At 35.6% G+C, this 23,581-nt stretch overlaps 1 long non-coding RNA gene across 2 annotated transcripts in view; it reads right to left on the bottom strand.

Moving 5' to 3' along the window:
• The window catches only part of LOC145691712 (uncharacterized), a 168,021-nt gene extending 147,057 nt beyond the window's left edge, over positions 1–20,964 (bottom strand). Inside the window, exon 1 of one of the 2 annotated variants that reach the window (XR_014132509.1) lies at positions 20,890–20,964. This is a non-coding gene — a long non-coding RNA (uncharacterized LOC145691712). Of the gene's footprint in view, positions 1–17,755; positions 17,887–20,889 lie in introns of those variants that run through there. The other variant, XR_014132506.1, reaches the window with a different exon arrangement.
• Positions 20,965–23,581: the final 2,617 nt, after the last annotated feature.

Genomic DNA, 23,581 nt, shown 5'->3' with positions numbered 1-23,581 from the left:
TACAACACATTTGTATACGAGGTTAGTATATATCTCCGGCATTTGTTTCATGGTCAAATGATAATGAAAAACGAAGCATAACTATGTCTCCAGTGTAAGATGCATCTTTATTGTTTAGAGTGTTTGGCCCAGTGAACACCATTAGCTTATCATTGACATTATAATTCATTGTGTGTGTAATGTGTTTGCTCATTGCATACTGCATGCAAGAAGAAAGAAAACACTGATCATACATGAACTAGAAATTCCAGCCGGAAGTAGGCTAAAATCTTGCAAACGGTGCAAGATATTGAAAAAATAATCGAAAAAATCTTCCTTTTATGACACCCCTTGCCGATTTTTATCAAAAAGTCCCTCACTTGTGTCTGTAGAGGGACATGTACAAATGTTGTGAGGAATGACAAGGAGATTCATGCTCATATATGAATGATGCTCTGTGTAGTGAGCGCAGGCTGAGCTAGTATCTTTATGAAAATAGTAGATTCTAATTGAAAGTACGCAGTTCTTATTGTCTCTTTTTATTTTGAACAGCTACCGCTTTGTGAAAGATTTACAACTTGCTTCCAAGGCAAAAATATTTCGAATTTGAATTAGTACTTATCTAAAGTTTCATGCTCAGTTTCAAATATTTCTGCCTTGAGATTTTATCTTTAGTCTTCCATGAAAGGGGTAGCTGGAAGAAAAAAAAATCACTTTCTAAGTATCTAAAAAGATTCCTTTCCCTCTACACTTACAGCATTACAAAAAGAAAAGGGAAAACGTGGAATATTTTTTTTTATTATTATTTAATATACCGACTCTTGCTGTATCGTCTTCGTGTAAAAATACCACCATTATTGCATCAACCTTGACAATCGATGGAAGACTTACAACACTGTGTTTAGTTTCGGAAATATAACTCAAAACCTGCCTAAAAAGATCTTTTTTTCGTGTGCGGGTAACGTAGGTCTCTTTGCGTGTTCTTTCTAATGTACTGTTGAACTTCATCAACTGGGCTGTGCGCAAGTGCCCCATTGTTTTTGAAAGGACATGTTTTGCAGCGTGTTTTCTCCAACAGTAACGTTATTTAGACAGCTGTGTTTATGTGCATTACTGTGAATATAACGTTGATATGAAGTTTTTCATCTGTTGTTTCTGTTCAGTGATTTTTTTTTTTTAAATGGATCAATCTGTCATAAGAAAAAGAAAAGAAGACAGTACGTGGGCAAATGTAGTCCCATTATTGAAGAAAAGAATAGAAAAATTAATTCAAATGATAGTTTTGCTGATAGATTACAACCTGAAAGTGACAATGGAAATTCAAATCTCGTATCGGTCACTATCACCATCAATGTCCATAGAAGAAACCTCTCAATCTCCACGTCTAGCAAGTGGTTCAGATTCTCCCCACCCTTCGAAATTTTCAAAGCCCAATTAAACTTCAGTGTTACCTACAAATTTTCCACAACAGTCTCTGAAAGATCGAACATTGAAATTTGTGCCAACTTGGTTCCTTCCGTGGTTGCATGTCGATCCAAACAAAATTAACGTCATTACCTGTTTCTACTGTATGGACATCTTGAGAAACAATTTTATAAAAAGATCTTACTAAAATCATGGAAGATGCTTTCTCTACTGTAGGATTTTGCAACTGGAAGAAGGCTAAAAGGAAATTACATATACACGAAACTTTAGAATGCCATAAACTGGCTGTACTGCGTTACATGCAGAGAAAAAATCCAATAGAAAACCAACTAAACAAATTTTGGATGAACAACTGAAAGCCAGGAAATTCCTGGAAAAAATGTAATCTCAAGTATATGTTATCTTGCAAGACAAGGACATCCATTTAGAGGACATGACTCCTGGTTCAGAAATTTCTTTAAGTTTATGAGTCTTCGCTCTGAAGATTTTCTACAATTGAAGAGCTGGATAAAAGAAAACAGGAAGAGATGTAGTTTCATGTATGTTAAAATTCAGAACGAAATCTCGAAACCATGGGCCAAGAAATTGCTTTTCATATATATAACAAAATCAAATCTCGAAATCATCCTATGTTCTCTATCGTGTATGATGGTTCCCGTGATGTGAATGGTGAAGAACAATTAAGTATTTGTGCCAGGTGAGTTGATGAAGATCTCTGTCCTCATGAAAGTTTTCTTGTGTTCTACAGTATATATATTTAAAAAAAAAAAAAAAAAAAAACAGGTGAGTTTAGAGCTTCAGTTATTCTGGATGAGATGGTGAGATCCAGCTTCCCATTGCTCAACTCAGAGAACAAGATTATGATGGCTCTGGAAATACGAGTGGTGCAAACATTAGTGTTCCATCTATTATATGTAAACAGCAACTTCTTGCCTTGTACGTACTGTACATTGTGGAGCTCACAGTACTAATCTTGTGATTAAGGGTGCCTGTAGTGCATCAGAAGTAGTGAGAAACTCTTTGCAATGGGTGCATGAACTAGGAGAACTGTTTTCGCAATCACTTTCAGTAAGGTCAAGATTTTCTGCTCTGATCGAGGCTAATGCGGGTGGTCTCGTCTCAAACATTATAAACATGAAACTCTTGTGTCCCACTAGGTGAATTTGTAGACTCAGTCTATTAATGGGAGTTGTTTAACATTATGAAAAATTCTCTTTACGTTGGAAAAGATGAAGACTGAGGGAATTGCCAACACATTTTTAGGATTAGCAGCTTGCGGCTTTTTGAAAAAGGATCTACGTTTCTTGGGCACATATGGCTAGAGATAGACCTTATTATCAGAGGCTGAAGCTTGTTAACAAGACACTTAAAGACCCAATTTCAGTGTCAAAATGGGAAATAATACAAATCTTAAATGAAAACATGAACTTGAATAATATGTTTAGTCACTGATCATAAGTTCATTGTACTGTCATGAAATCTACAAATCAATCATTGCCCTGGAAACCCCCTTAATTTTAATAAATATTGTCAATAGCACCATGAATAGGATTTTTCGTTGTCGCTGGAATAGATTCTGTTATCACCATTGATAAGATTTATTTATCCTAAATTGCAGTACTTTAATTCATGTTATGTGACGTTTTGAAAATTGGGGGGGAGTGCAATGACATCAGCCTTTCTTTAAATTTGGCCCACATTGTTGAGTGATGAGTACTGCCCCCTCCCCCAGAAAATTTTTGGTGGGCACGCCTATGGATAGATCTCATCAAGCTGAATGTTATCTAGACATAATATCAAGCGATAGATCTCATCAAGATAGAATCAACAAACAATAATTTTATGGCATTAAAAATTATGCAGTTCGTAGCCAACTAAACAGATTCAAAAATATGCCATCTATTATGGTGATACTATTACTAAAATAAATTCCAATCAAGTTTTTCATGTAGCGATAACAAGTTGAGCGGAAGGAGACGAGAAGTGCTTTTTAAATGCGAGACGAGACGAGAGTTTTCACTATTCTTATGGGCAACACTAGTTCAGGCAAGTCTTAGATTTATTTATTTATTTATTTTTAGAGAATACTACAGGTAAGGTACAGATTTAGAGTATTCGTACCAACAGATAAAAATGTAACAGAAGGATAAGCATACAAGTGATAATTTTAGTGACTGGTTAATCATCGATTCTAGCACTTGAAGAATTTACTATTCTTTTTAAAATTTAGTGAAGGTCATTCTGAATATGTCAATATTTGGATCAACCACACGAAGTTTGTTGTAGAAGCCACACATGCTTCAAATAGGTGAGCTTTTCATAATATTGGTTTTTAATGTTCTACTGTAAAGTAAACCAAGTTTTAGGCCTCTTCTGACGTTGGGAACTTTAAATTTCGCAACTTCAAGTAATTGCGACACTTGTATTTTGTTGTTATAATTTTGTATTTAAGGCAGAATAACCAAACTTTTCTTCTGCTGTCAAGGGCTACAAGGATCAGTTGTCTGTTCTCTTGGAAACTAACTAGTAGGTGCCTTGCGAATTTTGATTGCAACATTTCTAATTTGCGGCTATATGTTTTACTTACAGGGCTCCAAATTTCAGCAGCGTATTCAAGTTTTGATTTAAAGATTGCACTTTTTTTTATGTGTCTTGTTTCTTGAAATCCCTTCCAGTTCTTTTTGTATATTTACCCCAGTATAGTATTAAATGATTCATAATATAAAACTTAAGGTGGTAAAGTGATTTACGAACACAGTAAAGAGCGTGGATCAGCGTTCAAAGATACACAAATTGTCATACAACATATATACTTTAATAATAAACATATTTTAAATGTTGATATGCTACCAAACTCTTTGTGGACTGCTCGGGACGAGGAAGGATCCTGGTAAAATTATAAGATCTTAAATAAATCGGAGTAAAAGTTTTGTTCATGAATTTACAAAACGACTCGATACGATAAAACTGTTTTCAAGAATTGATACGAGACTAGAAATGTTATTTCGAGAATCGAAACCAGTCGAGAATTTTACAAAATTTACGACGGGAGACGAGAAACTTTGTTTCTAATCTTGTCTCGTCTCCTGTTAGTCATGGAGAATACTGAATGATAGTGTACGAATATTTTTAACGAAATACCGTTAGCACTTTAATTTTAAATATCTAGCAATCACATGTTTTCAGTTCACGTATTTATTACATACACATAGTTACGTAATGTATGCAAATAAATGCATAAAAAACACATTTATTGAGAAACAAAAGTTAACTTTTCTAGAAATGTATGTGGTATAAAACAAATCAGTTTAGTTCTCTTTTTTTCAAGCAGTTAATGTTTATATAAGGAGAGACTGATTCCGTAGTTCGTTGTTTATTAATAAAGTTACTCTATTCTTACGTATATTATTTTAAGAAGGTAAATAAATGGATGGAACAACTACACACTTTTGTATATACTTATATAAAAACTCTGTTGCAACAATCTGTCAGCTTCAATGATACATGGTATTTCTATAATAATTAACATGTTCGCAAAGGATGCTTTAATGCGAGTTATGTGATGTGATGCTTTTAAAGCAGTTATTCAGAGATTTCACCATCGTAAATAAACAACAGTGAAAGTGATGCATGGAGAAGTGACAGAAATGGATCAGAGAACCCGGTCGAAAGTTAGGAAGGTGAACGAGCATTCATTAGGAAATCTTAATTAGTCTAAATGTATTTCCTTGTTTGTTTCTGGCTATTTAAGTGGCTTCTTGTCAAAAAGAGAAGAAAAAAAACTTTAGAACCCGTAGCACTTCGCAGAGAATTGCAACAGAGAAACTCCATTCTTAACATGGAACGGTGCTTCTTTTCCTTTTTAAAATTTTGTTGTTTCGCCCAAGCCTACGCCCGTTTGTATATTATATGTTACCCAATTTTCAAATAATAACTGAAACAATGCAATTTTAAATTTGCTATTAAATCGTCAGAATAGGTTTTAATCAGAAAATCGTCTGTGCACAGCGGCTCAAATCTGTCTTCAACATTAGTGGAGGGACGGTTAAGACCGTTTCTATATATATTTAAGCGATGTTCAAAATAATTATGAAGTAGAAAAATAATACTGTCGAGGATCAGGGACGCAGAGTTGTAACAAGGAGTTGGTGCTTGGTTCGAGTCCGGTGGCGCAAAATTTGGTAAATGTAAATAAAGTTTTGAAAAGTCTCTGGTTCGGATAGCCAAATAGCATTACGACGTGAGACTACGAATACACAAATGTTACATGTTCGGGCGTCAAATTTCCAAAGAGAGAAATTTGAAATGTACTGATTTTAGAGTTCGATTCCTTAACTTTGATTTGCATATTTAATATTAAATAGAAAGAATAACTAATGCAATCACGGATTACTCTAATACTGCATAAGAAAAATGAATTCCTGACATTCCACTTAAAGGGGAATGGTGTCGACGAGTGATGACTCATCTGCCTATACCAAAAATAACCGAAAGAAAATGAATGAGGATTTTGGAGAAGTGAAGTTGACTCCGCTGGGCTGGAACTTCAGTTCTCCAAGTTTAAAGTACGGGTTTTGAATAATTCTGAGTTTAAAAAAAAAAAAGTTAATACCGACATTTAAAAGGAACGATGAATTAAATTTAATCGATTCTGTTTTCCCCATAACGGTGTCTCCAAGGCGCTACGAAAACAGGTGCGTAGTTAATTGTCAAGCGTATCCAAATATAATAAGGTTTAGTCTCACAAGCTGCATTGCTGAAAGAAAGATTTTTCGCTACTGGAGTTTTTCCTCAAGTTGGCTACACTGACTATCACTCTTAACACCAAAATATTTGGATAAAGCAGAAATCATTTAAAAGCAACAAACAAGAGAAATAAAATTGAAAGTTAAAAAGAAATTAGTTAATTTAGAAAAAAAAATATTTCTGATGGTCAATGTAACCGTAATTTGACTTCCAAATACAGAGCAATTTGACGTAACTTCTTTTAGGTATGCAAGTACAGGTTAAAGAAACAGGTATATTTTAGAAATGGTAATCTCAGAAATGCTTTTGTACTGACATTAAATAGACTTTTAATAAATTTAACGAGAAATAAGATTATTTCCTACAAAAGTAAACAAGAAAACTAATTCAAATTACATGTGAAAGCGATGAAATGAATGAATCGAATTTGCTGAGAATGAATCAGATTTTCGACTGTTGTGACAAAGTGATCTGATTACTCTTAACACATTTTTAGCTGAAGAACGCAATGTTTAAGTTATTCAATTTTACTGAAAAAAATAGCAACAATTTAATACTGCTTATTGAATTGACAATGTTCTAAACTTTATAATTACTGTTAACGTAGTTTTACAGAAGAAAATTTCTACCAAACTGAATATTAATGAGCAACCTAACTTATTATATGATTGTTTGTTTTCCCCCTAGACATGAACAGTTATTATGTAAGTCACTTATAATTAACACCTTTTTCAACAAGAAAAGAAAAGGAAATAAGTTCAATAATCGGATTGATGAATGAAAGAAATAATAATTTTGTTTGCTTGCAAGACTTATGTAGGAGATATACAGATTTGTCTTTAACATTGGGAGGCGGGCAGATTTGAGGCTTGTTCTGGGGAGGGGAAAAGATGATACTCATATTACACTAGATGACTCTTAGGGATGCGCACGAGACAAGATTTGTGGCTGTCACGTCTCGAAAATGTGCTGTGAAAGTGATGTCTCGACTCGAAAAATGTATATTTCTCTATTGGAAGAGCCCTGTCTCGACTCGAATTTTGTCAGAAAAATACTGTTTTGACTTGTCTCATGCGCATCCCTAATGACTCTGATTTCTGAATTGAACCTGTTGTATATTATATATCAGGCAATATAGATGAAGTGGCAGTCGGACACAAATCATCACATTTCTCCCCAAAACACACATTTCAAATCGGATTATCGAGGGGGACAGTTCTCCCGGTTCCAAGATTGGGGGGACATAACCCCCTCATTCCCCGGGATTTGCACCAGTGTCTGCACGCTAACGACATAAGGTAGAAAGCGCATTATTGTAAATAAAAATTAACTTATTTTTTCTGTTGAAGTTCTTTTTCAATAAAAAGCGCGGTTGGTATTTTTCTTTTATTTATCTATTTAGTCTTATTTTACATGGTGAAGTTAAGGTTAACTCCCACTTGGCCATACAATGATCAGGATTAATATGACAATACCAAGTATAAATAGGATAATAAATGAAATGAATCACATTGAAATGATAACAAAATTACACTCATAATCACACAAATACACACACATGCATATCACATGCACACCTAGATTATTTCAAATAAATATAATATATTCAGATATATTTAGGTAATAATAGAACAAATAAAAAGTAGGAAGAATAAAAATCAGAATTTTTGTCAGATATCAGAGCCCAGAGAGATTCATGGATGGTCTGCTCAATCGACTTCTAGAATAGTTAAGTAATTTACTTAACTTAAATATTGATTTTGGTGCTAAGGCCTTATGCCTTATTCTTCATATCTGTTATCATAAAATTCTAGATTCAATGTTAGTTTTCGCCACACTTGATTTTTTTATTTAAACATGTTTTTTTGTTTGTTTTTACTCATTAAATCTTTTATTATATTGTTAACCTAAATTCGTGAACTTTTTCTTTCATGAAAAATTGTATCCCTAACCTCAGGAATAACATTGGTTTTCAAGGGTTTGTTAGGCTAAACTAATAGGGCAATGTAACCAATTTTCCAATTCTATCTACCATGGACTGAATTGAACTGATTTTCATGACTTTCAATCAAAATTTTAAATTCAAGATATTTGTTTGTTTGTTGCAACATTATTATTATTATTATTATTATTATTATTATTATTATTATTATTATTATTATTATTATTATTATTATTATTATTATTATTATCCAATTTTCATGGAAAGTGAAAATCAGTCTAGTTCGTCCCTACAAACCAGAAATTAGAGCAAAATTCTTTTTCAGCATTGCAGCATGCGAATACACGGATACAGATGCAAATAAAATAAATTTTCATTTGCTCTCACGGTTTAGGGGGTCTTATTTACCTAAAGCCCTGGGACACCGAGGGAGGTAGGATTTCCATTACCGTAAAATCAGTCTTCGTCGAGTCATAAACCATCTTAGTTCGAAGAACGGAGACTTCAACGGTGGGACACAACAAATTATAGCACCCGGAACGCGAACCCAACACCCCACTCATTTTTCTTAAGTTCTACAAAATTTGGCGCTCCAAACAACAACCACTAATACATCTCTCTCTCTCTCTCTTTTATTAATTTTTACAAAACTTGTCGGCCCGAACAAGAAAACCTCTCTTTATAATTTTAAATTTTCATAACAGAAGACAAAGTGCGTACTGTAAGAAAAGTTATGACAAAATTTAGATAATTTTTGACTCGCCCTCGTAAATTACTGTAATCATATTTACAGTAATTTAATATTTTGAAATGTTTATGAAAACCTAATTTTTCGTGTGCATATAAAATTTCATATCTTACAGTGATTTATTATTTTTGAAGTGTTTCTGAAAACCTAGATTTTCATGTGCAAATAAAGCAGTTTAAAAGTTATATTTACAGTAATTTAAATTTATTGCATTTTAAAATAATAGTGTGATGCTAACTTACATAATAATAAATCTTAAAAAAACATGTTTTTTCTGTTCAATGATAGTGCATAACAATTTCATTGCTATTATAAATTGTTGAATAATTTAATACTATTTTCGTGGGTTCCATCATTTTGTTTTGGACGTGAAAGGGTTCCATAAATGAAAAATTGGAGAAACGCTTATATATATAAACTAATCAAAAAATCCTTTCCGTTCAAGAGCAGTGATAAACGAAGAGCAATACAGTGGACGGTACGTACCTTTAGATTTCGAAATAATCTCCATCACATTTTGCCAACATTCCTGCAGCTCCAAAATAACCCGAGTCCGTGAATGCGTTTCGCTGGTTTTCCTTATTTGCGAAGTATATCTCACGGAGGAGGTTGTCGAAGAAATGAAACAGGTGGTACAGTGTTAGTGCAAGGTCCGGTGAATATGATGCATTGCACAGTCTCTCCCAGCCAAGTTACTGAAGGGTCTCCCGGGTCCTCTTTCAAACATATAGCTTAACATTCTCAGACAGCACACCCTTTCGATTCACCAATGCCGGCTCTTTCTGCCGCAATGCCCAATGCGCCCTTGGCAACTGTTGAGACGAGAGTGGAAGCCAGCAGTGATGGTTTGGCCAGATGGGATGAGCTCGTAATGCACCACTTGCCGACAATTTCACCATCAGCAGCATAACTTTCCGTGGGTGCAGAGGTAGTCTTGAGGTGTGAGGAAAGGGATCACATGGCGACGCTATGGTACGCTTAGGAATGCCACGGAGGACCCACTTTTCGTCACCAGTGAGCAAGTGATCAAAGACAGGCTATCACTCGTTGTTCCTTGTCTGCTGTCGGGACCCACTTGCCTAACTTGTATGGGTTCCCTATCCCATGTAGGTGCAGTAGACCACTGTCCTCGTCGATGATAGCTTTCAGAGCCTCATCATCCAACACAGGTGGTCATCCACTGTGAGGTTCATCCGAAAGGCTCACATCTCCCGAACGGAATTTCTGAAACCAACGTCTTGCGGTGCGTTCGTTCACCCCAAATGCCTGGCATATGACAAGATCCTTTAAAGTCATACAACAAACACACGCGAATAAGCTGTTTCGATACTTCCACTTCTCTTATACACTAGACGAGTTATGATTGCTGCGTGTGCGCGACGTGACTATATTACTGAAGATCGATAATCAGACTAACTTCCGATCGTTTAGCAGGCATGTGCGTCATTTCGTTTTCTCTCTGTGAGCGCATGATTAATGGGACATCGAAAATGGCAAGAACTTTCTTGGTTACCTTGTATATATATACACCGTAAAATACTTCTGAATTTATGAAAAAGTGTAAATTCTTTATAAAACGCCATTTCAAATACTGGTTATTAACAATAGTAAAAGAGTACGCTTTTACTTGTAGTAATTTGAAGTAGTTATACGCAGACTTTTTCAGAATAAGGGGGTTATGTCAAGATGAAAATGCAGACGGTTGCACTGGGATACTATTTTGGTACATACGTGTATTGGATATTGAATAACTAACTGATTCATACTAGCTTTGCTATATTGAATAACTTATACTAAAACACAAATTGCTAAGCAAAGCAACGTTTATTATAAAATAATAACTGTGTGACAGTTTCGTCAACTAACTGAACATATTGGATTCATCAGGCACTGTCTGGATATTGACAATTTGCGAATTCGAACTTTAACAAGGTTGGACGAAGGAAGACATACAGTAGATTTGTTCTTTTGACATTAACGTGCTGCAGTACATGCTTTGCACAAATGTAACATGTAGTGGCAATTTTAACTTAACTTAGATCCGGCTTAAATTTATCTCCAAATCCTCTCCCTAAAGTATGCCTGGGAGAAACATTGGCTACATCAATATAGAAATTGTGCTTTGTTTTAAATTAGGAGTTCTAGAATAAATCCACTTGAACCATGACTTAACAGTCTGAGAATTAGCCACCTCTATCGCATAGTACGTAGAATAATTAAATAGATCTTACATAAAAGGAAACAGTAGTGAATGCATGATGGTTATTTTTGTAAATTAGCTTTTTAACTTTATTATGCCTTTCTCTTGTATTCCATATGTGTAATAATGTGCATATGTGAAGGAGAGGGAATGTCCAATTTAGAACGTGTGTCTGTGAAAGGAACAATGTAAAAACAAGCGAGGCGCAGTTATACAGGCAGGCATAAAAGGTAGAGAACGTATATAATTAATGCTAACCCACGAAGACTTTCTTCTCAACTTTTCGACCTAATTATACATCATTTCACTTTCATCTCCACAGGAAGTTTGTACGCTGCCTAATATTGACACTTGATCACGCGGTCATCAAGGCAACCTAATAAACTACAAGTAATGGACCTCCGAAATGGGTCTTCATACTATTTTTATATGTTAAATATTTGAGAAGTTTTAAACTCGCTTTGCTAATGTAATACATTAACATTTTAAATAATGTAGGCATGTAAACTTTATAAGTAATATGTTCATTAAATAAACGGCATGTCAACCAGAGGATTAATAGCTTGAAGGTAGAGCTACTGTACAGTGTGTTAGCTGCTGTACTTTTTACAGTGAAATGCAAAAGAAAAAGTCATGTTGTTATTGTTACTAGAACCTTCGCGAACATGACAAAGTTCTCTTCAGCAGCGTGCCTACTGTTGGGGAATTTAGGATTTAAGAATTAGATTTCTGGGCTTTGGGCATCTATGGGCATGTTAGCCCGTTTCCGGCATCTATGGGCATGTTAGCCCGTTACGTATGACGGATGGCGTCCGTCGGCGATCGCCCTATCCGAAGAAAGAGATGAAAGAAAGCATTGCGGAAGGAAAGAAGAGGCCTGGGAGCTGTATGTTAGGTACTATCGCGGACCTGCTGTTGGGAGTTGGAATGGGCGTTACAGAGCAATTGTACTGGGTTCAAAGTACCATAGAAGATTGTACATACTCTGTAATCAGTGTTTAATTGTCAGAAATGAATCTGTGCAAACAAGATAGATCTAGTTTAGATTATTCTTAGGACTCTTATGAATGTTATCTTGTAGGTTGAATCTCTAATCATATTATAAGGCTAGGTTGGATCTCTTTGGGTAATTGTAGTACTCAATATGGAATATGGGAATATCACACAATAAAATGAATCAATATGTATCAGTGTATATTGTGTTTAGAAGTTGAATGAACGCTCTAAGCCTAAACTGTACATCTAAGCTTGCATATTTGGACTCAGTTTAAGGAATTCTCTTCCTCTTTACTTTCAATAGTAACTAATATTGTCACAGTCACATTTTATGACATACTAACACCTATGACACAAGAGTTGAGTTTGTCTCGTCTCGCATAGGTGTTATGAAACGGACGACACATCTCAGAAAGTGTACCTGTATATGTTTCTACTGGGAGAGTTGTCTCGTCTGATCTTGGTAAGTATCTACGTCTAATTGCACTGAAAAAATCCATTATTCGGACAGTGGTATATTATACAAATATACCCTATCCTTATGTTTAGTACAGAAATCAGTACGAAGCATTCGTTATCCATATCCTACATATGTACTGCCCTTAGATGTTACATCATGCCGTTGCAGGATGTCTGACATCTAACAGTCTTCCGGATACGTATACATATGTTACATACGTCCATCTGCACTGAGAAAATCCGTTCTCCGAACAGCGGTATATTGTACAAATATACAGAATCCTCTTGCTTACTACAGAAATCAGTACGGAACATACGTTATCCGTATGCTACGTAGGAACTGCCCTTAGATATTACCTCATGCCATTGCAGGATGTCTGATATCTAACAGTCTTCCATATATTACATACATATATGTATGTTGCCTTCGTCTGCTATATGTTATATACGTCCATTTGTATGTGAGATCCTGATCACCTACATTGTTTCATACGGAAAGTACGTATAGATGAAACACTTATACAGAAAGTATTATAAAAGATGCGTTTTCAGTTATACGTTAGCTGTACGTTAAGTCAAACCACTACATGATTTACAAGTGTAACATACGATTTTACGTACGCCACATACATTTTTTCTCAGTTTGTGTGTTAGATTCTGACTGACTGTATATAGTTAGGGATGCGCAAGAGACAAGATTTGTGGCTGTCTCGTCTCGAAAATGTGCTGTAAAAGTGATGTCTCGACTCGAAAAATGTATAATTCTCGATTGGAAGAGCCGTGTCTCGACTCGAATTTTGTTAGGAAAATCCTGTCTCGACTCGTCTCGTGCGCATCCGTATATATAGTTTTTTCGTTCGTACAGAAAGCACGCTTATTCGGAACACTTATACGGAAAGTACATATATAATACACTCCTTTAGTTATACGTTTGCTGTGCGTTAAGTTCAAAAACTACAGGATTTACATATGTAACCTACGTTGTTACGTATGACACATATTGACACATACATTTTTTTCTCAATGTGAAGAGTTCTTTCTCGTCTCGTCTCGGAAAATTGATTTATTGATTGATTTTGACTTTATCGTCTCTTTCAGCAGCGAGGCTATATGAAACGTGGACCTACTGATTAACGTGGAATCCGAGCCACATGAGCTTCCGCTGGGAATTAAACCATGGTCTTCTATGTTAAAGGCGCGTACGGTAACCGTCGTCTCGATAAGTGTATCCGTTTTTTCTGGAAGGTCTCTTTCTCACAAAGAATATCATTTATCTATTGGAATAGTCTCTCTTCCATAATTAAGAATTGTTCTTCAACGAAGGCAAGCCACTTATGAAAATTTGTTTGGGCAGTTTCATAAGGGGAAAAAACTTATCTTCCTTCTGCACAATTTGAAGTTTCAAAGTTTGGAAGGAATATCAATATGATAAAAGCAGGAAGGGGAACGTAGGGGGACGCCTTCTCCTCACTTCCCGAAAATATCTGTGGCATCCCCCCACTTTCTAAAGAATTTAAATGGGCAAAGGTAGGCACGGGGGACGGCATGACGTCATGCGTACCCCTACCTTTTTAGATTCACTTTTACCCCTGGATAAAAGATGAAATTAATGATGACGGTACTACGGAAGTAGAATCTACAAAGAAAGGATCAAGAAAGAGGAAAACTGGCAGCACACAAAATGGACTAGAAAACCATGAGAAGTATGTGATGTTATAGTTTGGGAAGCTAAAGGTCAGTTTAAGTTCATAAAACAAATCATGACAACAATGTTGTTTACACCAGCTCGTATGTGTTCCCAGTATGGCTCAAATTTCCGTAGAGAAACAGTAAACAATGTATATTCATTTTACAATTTTATTATCATTTTTCTTTTTTTTTTACAAAATTTTATTTATTTTTATATCTCTCTCACTATTTACTTCACCATTACGTTGATTAGCACTACATCCTTACTCTATGTTGATTAGTTTCTACGTTCTGTCTCCCATTTTTCTTACTGCAACACCCGGCAGATACACTGATAATAATAATAACTGAAACCAATACTTTAATATAACATGGTTTTTAAGGAAATTATCGTCTTCCTTTTACGAAGTTGCTATTCGTACGGTAATTATCTTAGATTCAAGGTACAAAGATCATTTGTTTTAAAATGAGCCAGGCTTTTTGAATGGCGTCAAAATTCGCATGTGTCACAATCCATAACATCGAAAGAAATTGGAAACTTTTCGCGGAAACTTTTTTCTTTTAAATTTCGGTACCCATACCGAGGCATCGGGTTCAGGTATATACCCTAAATGCATCTCGATAAACATTACTTGTCCTCGGCTTTACATTTTTTTAAAAAATTCATTGAAGTATGGTTAGTTCGTGTATTTTCTTAAAAATTTCGAATCATATTTAGAATGTAAATTTGAATGATTGGGGAAAAGAATTCATTTAGGAAGATTCTCCTCGTACCCTAATAGGAATGCTCTCGAGTCGAGTCGAGACAGAATTTTCCAGACAAAATTCGAGTCGAGACACAGCTCTTCCAATAGAAAAAATATATATTTTTCGAGTCGAGACATCACTTTTACAGCACATTTTCGAGACGAAACAGACTCAAATCTTGTCTCGTGCGCATCCCTATACCCTAATTAACTTAGTGTCGTCGTTTGTAGCCATTATCATTAAAATAAATCACGGTTTTGAATGATACCTTATGCATGCGTCACGTGTCCAAAATTCGGGGAATATGTTCTTATTTTTATTTTATTTTTTTAATCTTTTTTTGATATTTGGCTACCCCTACTGGAGTCCAAAGTTCACGTATCTACACAAAAGTACTTCTAAAGTAGTGCTTATTCTTGTGCATGTGTTTGTCAATTTTCATTCAAATACGGTAGTAGAAAAAAATACTTCAGACGCATACACAGCATATACAATGTGATATCTTCAGAAATAAATAAACAAAAAACGTTGACTAAGCTCCTATTCGTATCCTAAATATCTTAGCTCCATGGTTCATAAGCTATTCTCTTTAGGGTGAAGCAATCTTTTGAATAATATCACGTATCAATATGGATGAAATTGAGGAGAAAATTTTGCAGCCATTTTTTTCAAAACAAATCTTTATACAGTTGGGCAGTCGCACGATGATATAATTTACAGTAATCTACTCAACAGATATTTTCACAAACACTATATACTCTAATAGAGATAGTACACATGAAGATGAAAAAATATTGTGAAACTATGTTGTGACATTATTGAAAAATCAAAATAATGATAGTAATAAATCAATTAGCTAGTTTCTGCTCGTCCTTTGTCTTAGCACCGTGGTGTATATGTCATCGTTTTCAGGATGAATAAGCTACTCGAATAACAATTTATACGTGTCATGAATTCGGGAGAAAATCTGGAAAATTCCAGATATAAATATTTGGGCATCTATATCAGAGTCCCACATTCAGGTACCTACACGAAATTTGCCTTGAAACAAAACACATGTCCTAGGTTATTTACCAAACAGGCTTGCATCCAGATCCTTTTATTTATTTATTTTTAAAAAAGCATGATCCGACGTTCGAAGGAGTAGTCCAATACAATGTCTATGCAACATTGAAGTGGTGTTATTCTACACCCAAAAAAATGATAAGTAGTTCCATTATGTTCTCAGAAAGAAAGAAATGAAATCTTTTAAGTTTTACGTTCTACGATTATGCCAGCAAGGCTAAAGGAGACGGTGATGATGAGAAGTGAAGGAAATGGTGAAGGAAGGATTTGGGAGGAAACGGGAAAGCCTCGAGAAAACCTACACACGGTTTTTGTTCACCAGAGAGTTCACTTGTCGCGAGCTGGGATCGAACCAGAGACCCCATCCACCAGAAGTGAACGCTCTACCACTGAGCCGCGGAGGCCCAAAAATGAAAGAGAGTACACATGTAGATTTAGATTATTGAGTTTGACTTCTCTTTCAGCAGAAAGGTTATATGCGACGTGGGCTTATATTTTAACGTGAGATCCGAACCACATGAGCTCAAGCCGGGAGTAGAATACCGATTTCCTACGCTAAAAGCATCTACGATATTACGCAGTCACTATCACGAGCGAGCTGTAAAGTACACACGTAGTGTAACATTAATGTTTTAGGTTAAATCAATCATATCTCTGCTAAAGAAAGTGTTTTAAAAAAGTGTCTAAACATCTATAGAGTTACTGAAATTGGATAGGGTCCGGACCGGGTGGAGTCCCAGTGAGTGCACCGCTAATGCAAACAAAACACGTATATTAGGAAATTTTGGGGGCGGCGGTCAGTGTCCGGTGGACCCACCCTGTTGCCAAAGTTAACTACAGTACGGTTGGTAAAGATAAAGATTTAAAAAAAAAAAGTTTTTGAACGAAATAGAATAATATTTGTAGCTAATCTGACTTTGAGAGAAAGAGAGGGTAAAAGAGGGTACGATAGTGTTTTCTTTATGAGTAAAACGATTAGCGGAAAAAGAACTTAAAATATATTTAAACATGTCATAATAAGTTCAACCACCATATACTCTAATAACCTTAAAAGTGTTAACGAAAACATGTTCAAATTATCTACATCATGAAATGAGTGCATGTATGTATATATACAAAGAGAGAGAGAGAGAGAGAGAAACATATAGGGTGTATAAAACTTTGTTCCAAAGTCAGAAATTTCATGTGAGTCCGAATCCCCAGGACGTCCTTTCGACAAACTCCTGACACCCTCTTCTCTCTGGTTTTCTGGCTAGCGTGTGCACTTTTGGTGTACATAGTCCCGGGTTCAATTTTTGTGGGCGAACATTAAGAAATTTGAACGCATTACGGTGGTTCGGATTCCCCCTTAAACTGTAGGCACACCTCTCAAACAGCCTCGGTGCTGACGGCAAACTTGAATAAATAAACAACCTCATTATCAGTAACTAATTCTCATTTGACAGATTAAGGTTAAAATATAGAAGAAACGTAATAAATTCTATGAAACAATACAATTTGTATCCAAACTTTTGAACGCTGGGTTACCCAGGTTTATGTCTACGTAGACAAACAAATGGGCATTCATTTATCGATTTTACGTGTGAATGGATCATGGTACATATAGTTCCGGCCATTTTAGAAGACACTAGAAGACTTTTTTCTCTATGGTAAGTCACTTTTTTCTATTAAATCAAAAAGTGCTATAACTTAATTGCTCCTGTGACACACTGTACTCCACATAGTTCTGAAATATGAAAATCAACAATATATTAGTTACCAAAAGTATAGTTGCAGTCTCTGTACCGTGTTGCAGACATTTCCAGCTCCTCGTAAGTTCAATCATGACAAAAGTCTTGCAGGAAAACCATTAATTTTACCAGTGGTGAACTTGAGAACCTTCAAAGACAAAATTGTAATCGTTGTCTCCTGTGAACATTCTTGTGAGGACTTTTGGAGCCAAAGACACCAAACGCCACAGGAGACCAGACCATGTGCCACGGTCATTGTATGTTGAATAATACAAGGTCACCTCAGAAGTCGTGATTGGTTTCCAGGACCGAGTGAGTAAGTGGATAATGTGTTCTCTCTCTCTTGTTGGCTCACACTTCTTCTACAACAGCGATTGCGCGTGTTTACCTTTTTGTTTTTGAATTCGTTAATCGTCCTTGCCGTATTTGGTAGCGTCCTTAAACGTTCGAGATGTTTACCTGGACGTCCTCTAACAGCTCAACACTGCGGTATGTCTGTATGTTACTCTGATACACGTATTTAGGTTTTTCTACCTCCCCATGTCATGTCCCTTCAGTCGATGACAATGGAGAAGCTTCGACAGGTCTTCTATGTGGAGCTAGAGATTTCAATGCTCGGATAGAAAAGTAGCAACGTTAGGTATTTTTTCTGAACACGAATTTAAGCTTAAATATTTTAAAGATTTATGGCCTAATCTCAAACGCTCTCTACTATTATATAAAATTCGTAAGAATAGTTATGTACAGTCATTAACAGAAAGAATATCCATTTTATATACGAATTATACCGACTTTTCTTTTTTTGAACACACTGTTAAGAAGCTCCTAAACATTTCTGTTTTATTGCTTGGTTATCACTTGATTTTGTATATTCCGTAGGAAATAGCAATAAAATCAATGTTGACATTCGAAATTTTAATATATATGATACAATAATATATATATATGACACTATAATATATATATATATATATATATATATATATATATATATATATATATATATATATATATATATATATATGATACTATAATATGAAAGAAGAAATCCTGAATGACTGGCTGAGAGACTGATCAACGCGTAACCCAAACCACTTAAGCTAAAATCTTGAAATTTGAACAAAGCATAGAATTTGTGATCTAAGGTTTTACTAAGAAAGGATTTGTGAAAATGCAATGGTAAGGGGGAAGAGGTGTGGCAATTATTATCTTAAAATGGCCACCTCTTGGAATCTGACGGCTAGATACATCAAATTTAGTATATGGATTTCTTGTTTCAAAAAATACAAACATGTTTCAGCGTTTTTTAATATCTGACCTGAGGGCAAAAAACGGAATGAGAGGTAAAAAAAAAAGGATGGTAATTATAATTATTATAATAAGATGTTTATTTCGCAGAATTTCTTACGGTTAGACATGACATTCGGTATTTGGATTTCGCATTTAAAATAATTAGACACTTGTTTCACTGTCTTTTGATATTTGTTCTAAAAGGGAAAAAAGGGGGTTACAACTATTATAATTGCATGGTCATATCTCCAAATTCGATATGGTTAGAGACATGAAATTTGGTATTTAGATTTTTCATTTAAAATGATGAAAGGTGTGTTTAAGCGTTTTTTTAAAAATATATTTGTCCTACAAGGGAAGAAAAAGGCGAGAAGAAAAAAGGAGTCGAGATAGCAATTCTTGTAGAAAAAAGGAGTCGAGTACATTCAATATTGGTACTTGATATCACAGTTCTTAGTGCATATTGGCGCTATCTATAGATTCATCTTTTAAATTTTCGGGTCTTTGTCTCACCAGCGAGCTGCGAGATTATAACGGACACCAAGCCAATGTAAGTCATTGAACTATCACATGAAAATGAAAGTATTCAATAGTATTCTGAATGTGCTATAAAGCTAAAATTTTGTATCTTGGAAAAAGACGTTTACTGTTGAGTAATCATTATAAAAAATCAATATTTCTTTAAACTTTACCATCTTTCTTAGAATAGATTATATATATATATATAATTGGCCCCGCCCCTATATAGGGGCGGGGCCAAGAGGGGCTATAGGGATATAGCCCCCTTTGACGCTCAGGTATACACGGAATAAAATGGACTTCAATCCTGCTTTACACTGGATAAAGCGGCAAACTGTGGCTTAGCCCTTCCCTTGATATATATAGGGGAGACAGGGGTATTCACGAACACTTAAGTTTTGATTATAAATAAATCTTTTGTTTTTAGAGATAAAATTATTTCGGGATTGCCCCAGTGGTCGAGGTAATCACGAACATACTGTTTACTTTACACTTTCCTTTGCGAAAGAATCGAAATGCATTAAAATACATTAAAATTATACCGGAATTTAACATTTAAATATTTAATAAGAATTATAATTACAAACATAACTCAAGTTGATGAGAAACATTACCAGACTTCATTAACTTTAAAACTGTTACAAATGAAGCTAATAGGTAATAGGTTAAACAAAATGTAATCTTATGAAACAAATTCAGAAATAACGGTGCATTAAGTAAAATATTCATTAAAATGAAAACATTATTTGCAATTGTAGAAATCACAGATATGCGCATTAATGTTTTACTCCCAAAGATAGTATTGTTTATTAGTCCAATGTTCAAATGCGATTAATAGGCTGAACAAAATTGCTAACTGCTAATGGATGCAATTTGGCTAAATAGATTAGTAAAACGCTCTGTGAAGCATACACAGAAAAAAAATGCAGCCTATGATGAAGGATCAGATATATAAAATAAGGTTACTGACTATAGAATGATGAAGTAGGCTCCTAATGGCCTAAAATAATAAATATAGCAAACTATTCTAATTAATAAAGCTAATAATGCTTATTACCAAGACATGGTCCATTTCCCATACTAGTTTTGTTAACTCATTACTTACTTTTCAATAAAAAAAACTATTCAAAAATATTTGATAATTTATTTCACACCATGAAGCAATCCCGAACACTCCAGGGTAATAGCAAACATTCAGTCTGGCATTTCCCCATGAGACGCCATTTTATTGTTAAAGTGGAAAGTAATTGTTCACTGCATACAGGCTAGTAAGATTACAAAGAACTAATGCTCAAATATGAGGGATAATATACCCTTATCTGTAACAATATAGATAAGACAAGAGCCAACTTACTTTTCCCAGATTGTTGAATCAACGTTATAAGTGAATCGACAAAAGCAACAAAACATCTTCTTCCTCGCAATCCACTCAACTGACTGTCACCAAATTTATGCTACACTTTTCTAGGTCTCTCCGTTAGTATGCAGCATAATCGCCTGTTTTTTAACAAGCTTCCTCAGGTGTAAACTTGGGTGTTCGACTTGTTCGCGAATATCCCAGTTTCCTCTCTCTCTCTCTCTCTCGCTATAATAATTAAGATCAGCGAATGGTTGTCGTGTAAAATCGTATGGCTTACGTGTGGGCCTCTGATGTTCGTGGTTCCAGCTTCGATTTCCGGTAGAAGTACATTAAAATTTGACGTTAGTTCCGATTTCATTCTAATGCACCTTGTTTGTCTGGTTTACTAAAAATGGTATTAGCAAAGTATGATCATAGATCATTGGATTGAACATGATTGCTGATTGCTCGCTGGGATACGTATTTGGAAATTATGCTGTTTATATCTATTCCTGTGAGATATTTTGATAGCTCAATTGATTTTTCGGTATGTACATATTTTGATATATATATATATATATATATATATATATATATATATATATATATATATATATATATATATATATATATATATATATATATATATACGTATATATATATTGTAAAAATTCTCTGCTAAGGTAGCAGGTAGAGCAATTAATACACGGGATTTGGACTTTTTCACACAACCGTTTATTATAAAATTTATTATCATACAATGTCATAATTTTAATGGTATCATGAAGACCAATAGATTTTTAAATTTGGTGGTTGGTGATTAGGATTGTTTTAGGGTCCAGTTGCAGCCAACTGACAAGTTTGGGAGAACCTCAGGGCAATTTATAGCCAAGAAGTGTGTGTATGGAGTTTCTCAGGGCTCAGTTTCAGCTAAGGGACAGCTTTGGAAGAATTTCAGGGCCCAGTTATAGCCAAGAATTGTGTATATGGAGTTTTTGAGGGCCCTATTGCTGCCAAGGATTAGGTTTGGAAGAACCTCGAAGCCCAGTTGTAGCCAAAATTAGGTGTATGGAGTTTCCCAGGGCCCAGTTGCAGATAAGGGATAGGTTTGGGAGAACCTCAGGGCCAGGTTACAGCCAAGAAGTGAGTGTATGGAGTTTCGCAGTTCTCAGTTGTAGACAAGAGAGAGTAGTAGGGGATTTTCTTGGCCCAGTTTCCTCAAAGAGAAAAGAAAAAAGTATTTTCTATAGCCAGTCGCAGCTAAGGGAGAGAGGTTGATAGTTTCAGGGCCCAGTCGCAACCAAGAAAGGCTAAGGTGATTTCCAAAGTCTAGAACAGCCCAGGAAAGGTGCATAAGGCAACTAGTTTCAAAGTGCACTGATGTTTTCGAAGATAGTGTGGTGTTTTATATACCCTTCTCTGGAGTTAGTGTAGAACTTCTGAGTTGTGATGACGTTTGTCCTTTTTTGGATTACGTGTTTGTTGATATCCATTGTTTGCTTTGTTGTTGTTAACTACGTGGAGCGCTGTTATATACAGAGGATATTACATCCGCTGGTGGGTGTAAAAATTATGTCTGAGGGTTATTTTTTAAAAATATATATTTGCACTGAAGTGGAGCGTCCAATAATACAATATAAATTGATATTCTATATTTCGATATGAATTTCAGCTCTTTATATTTCTCAATATTTCGGAATTTAATAATATACACTTTTTATATTTAGATATTATATTTATATGTTATTATATTATTATATTTAAAGTATACTTAAATTTTAGATTCATATATTTAATACATATTATATTTAGACATTATTGATATTTCGGTACGTGATGTTCTTTGACATATCGACAAAGTTTTGATATCCAGATGTGGACCTCACACATCCCTATTTACTTCCGTATAAATATTAGGGATGGCCATAAAGTTGAGGTTCCGGTGGAACCGGTTCCGCGAAGAACCGGTTCTCGGAGATCCGGTTTTCAGAACCGGTTCTGGAACCGGTTCCGGACCTGGATCCGAAAATCCGATTCCAGAACCGGATCTTAGGAACCGGTTCTCGGAGATCCGGTTTTCAGAACCGGTTCTGGAACCGGTTCCGGACCTGGATCCGAAAATCCGATTCCAGAACCGGATCTTAGGAACCGGTGCTAGACCTGGATCCGAAAACTTGGTTCCAGAACCGGATCTTAAGAACCGGTTCCAGATCTGGATCTGAAAACCCGGTTCCAGAACCGGATCTTAGGAACCGGTTCCAGATCTGGATCGGAAAACCCGGTTCCAGAACCGGATCTTAGGAACCGGTTCCAGATCTGGATCCGAAAGCCTCCAAAGACCATAAAGGAGGCACAAAGTTCACTTTCAAAAAAATGCAAAGAGGACCATGCGCTTGTGCCTTCCCCGCCCAGACCCGCTTGTGCCCCCAGAAAAAGATTTTGGTCCACCAGTGGGTGTTTAGCCAAATGAGTTGGCCAGTTTGCCTGTTTAGCCAATGAGTTTGCCAGTTACCCAGTTTATTTAGCCAAATGAGAGAAGCTGCCGCCGCCTGGGCGCCTGCCTGTCGCTTCCTCTATTTCATCTAGCATACTGTTCACAGCCTGCCAGCAGCTCGGGTTTAGCGTAGGGATGGTCATAAAGTTTTGTTCCAACGGAACCGGTTCTTGGAGATCCGGTTTTCAGAACCGGTTCCGGATCCGGTTCCAG

This window comes from Thermobia domestica, chromosome 8 (genome assembly GCF_964235325.1).
Source record: "Thermobia domestica chromosome 8, izTheDome1.hap1.1, whole genome shotgun sequence".
Taxonomy (NCBI): Eukaryota; Metazoa; Arthropoda; class Insecta; order Zygentoma; family Lepismatidae; genus Thermobia; species Thermobia domestica.
This window is presented reverse-complemented; position numbering and strand designations above follow the sequence as displayed.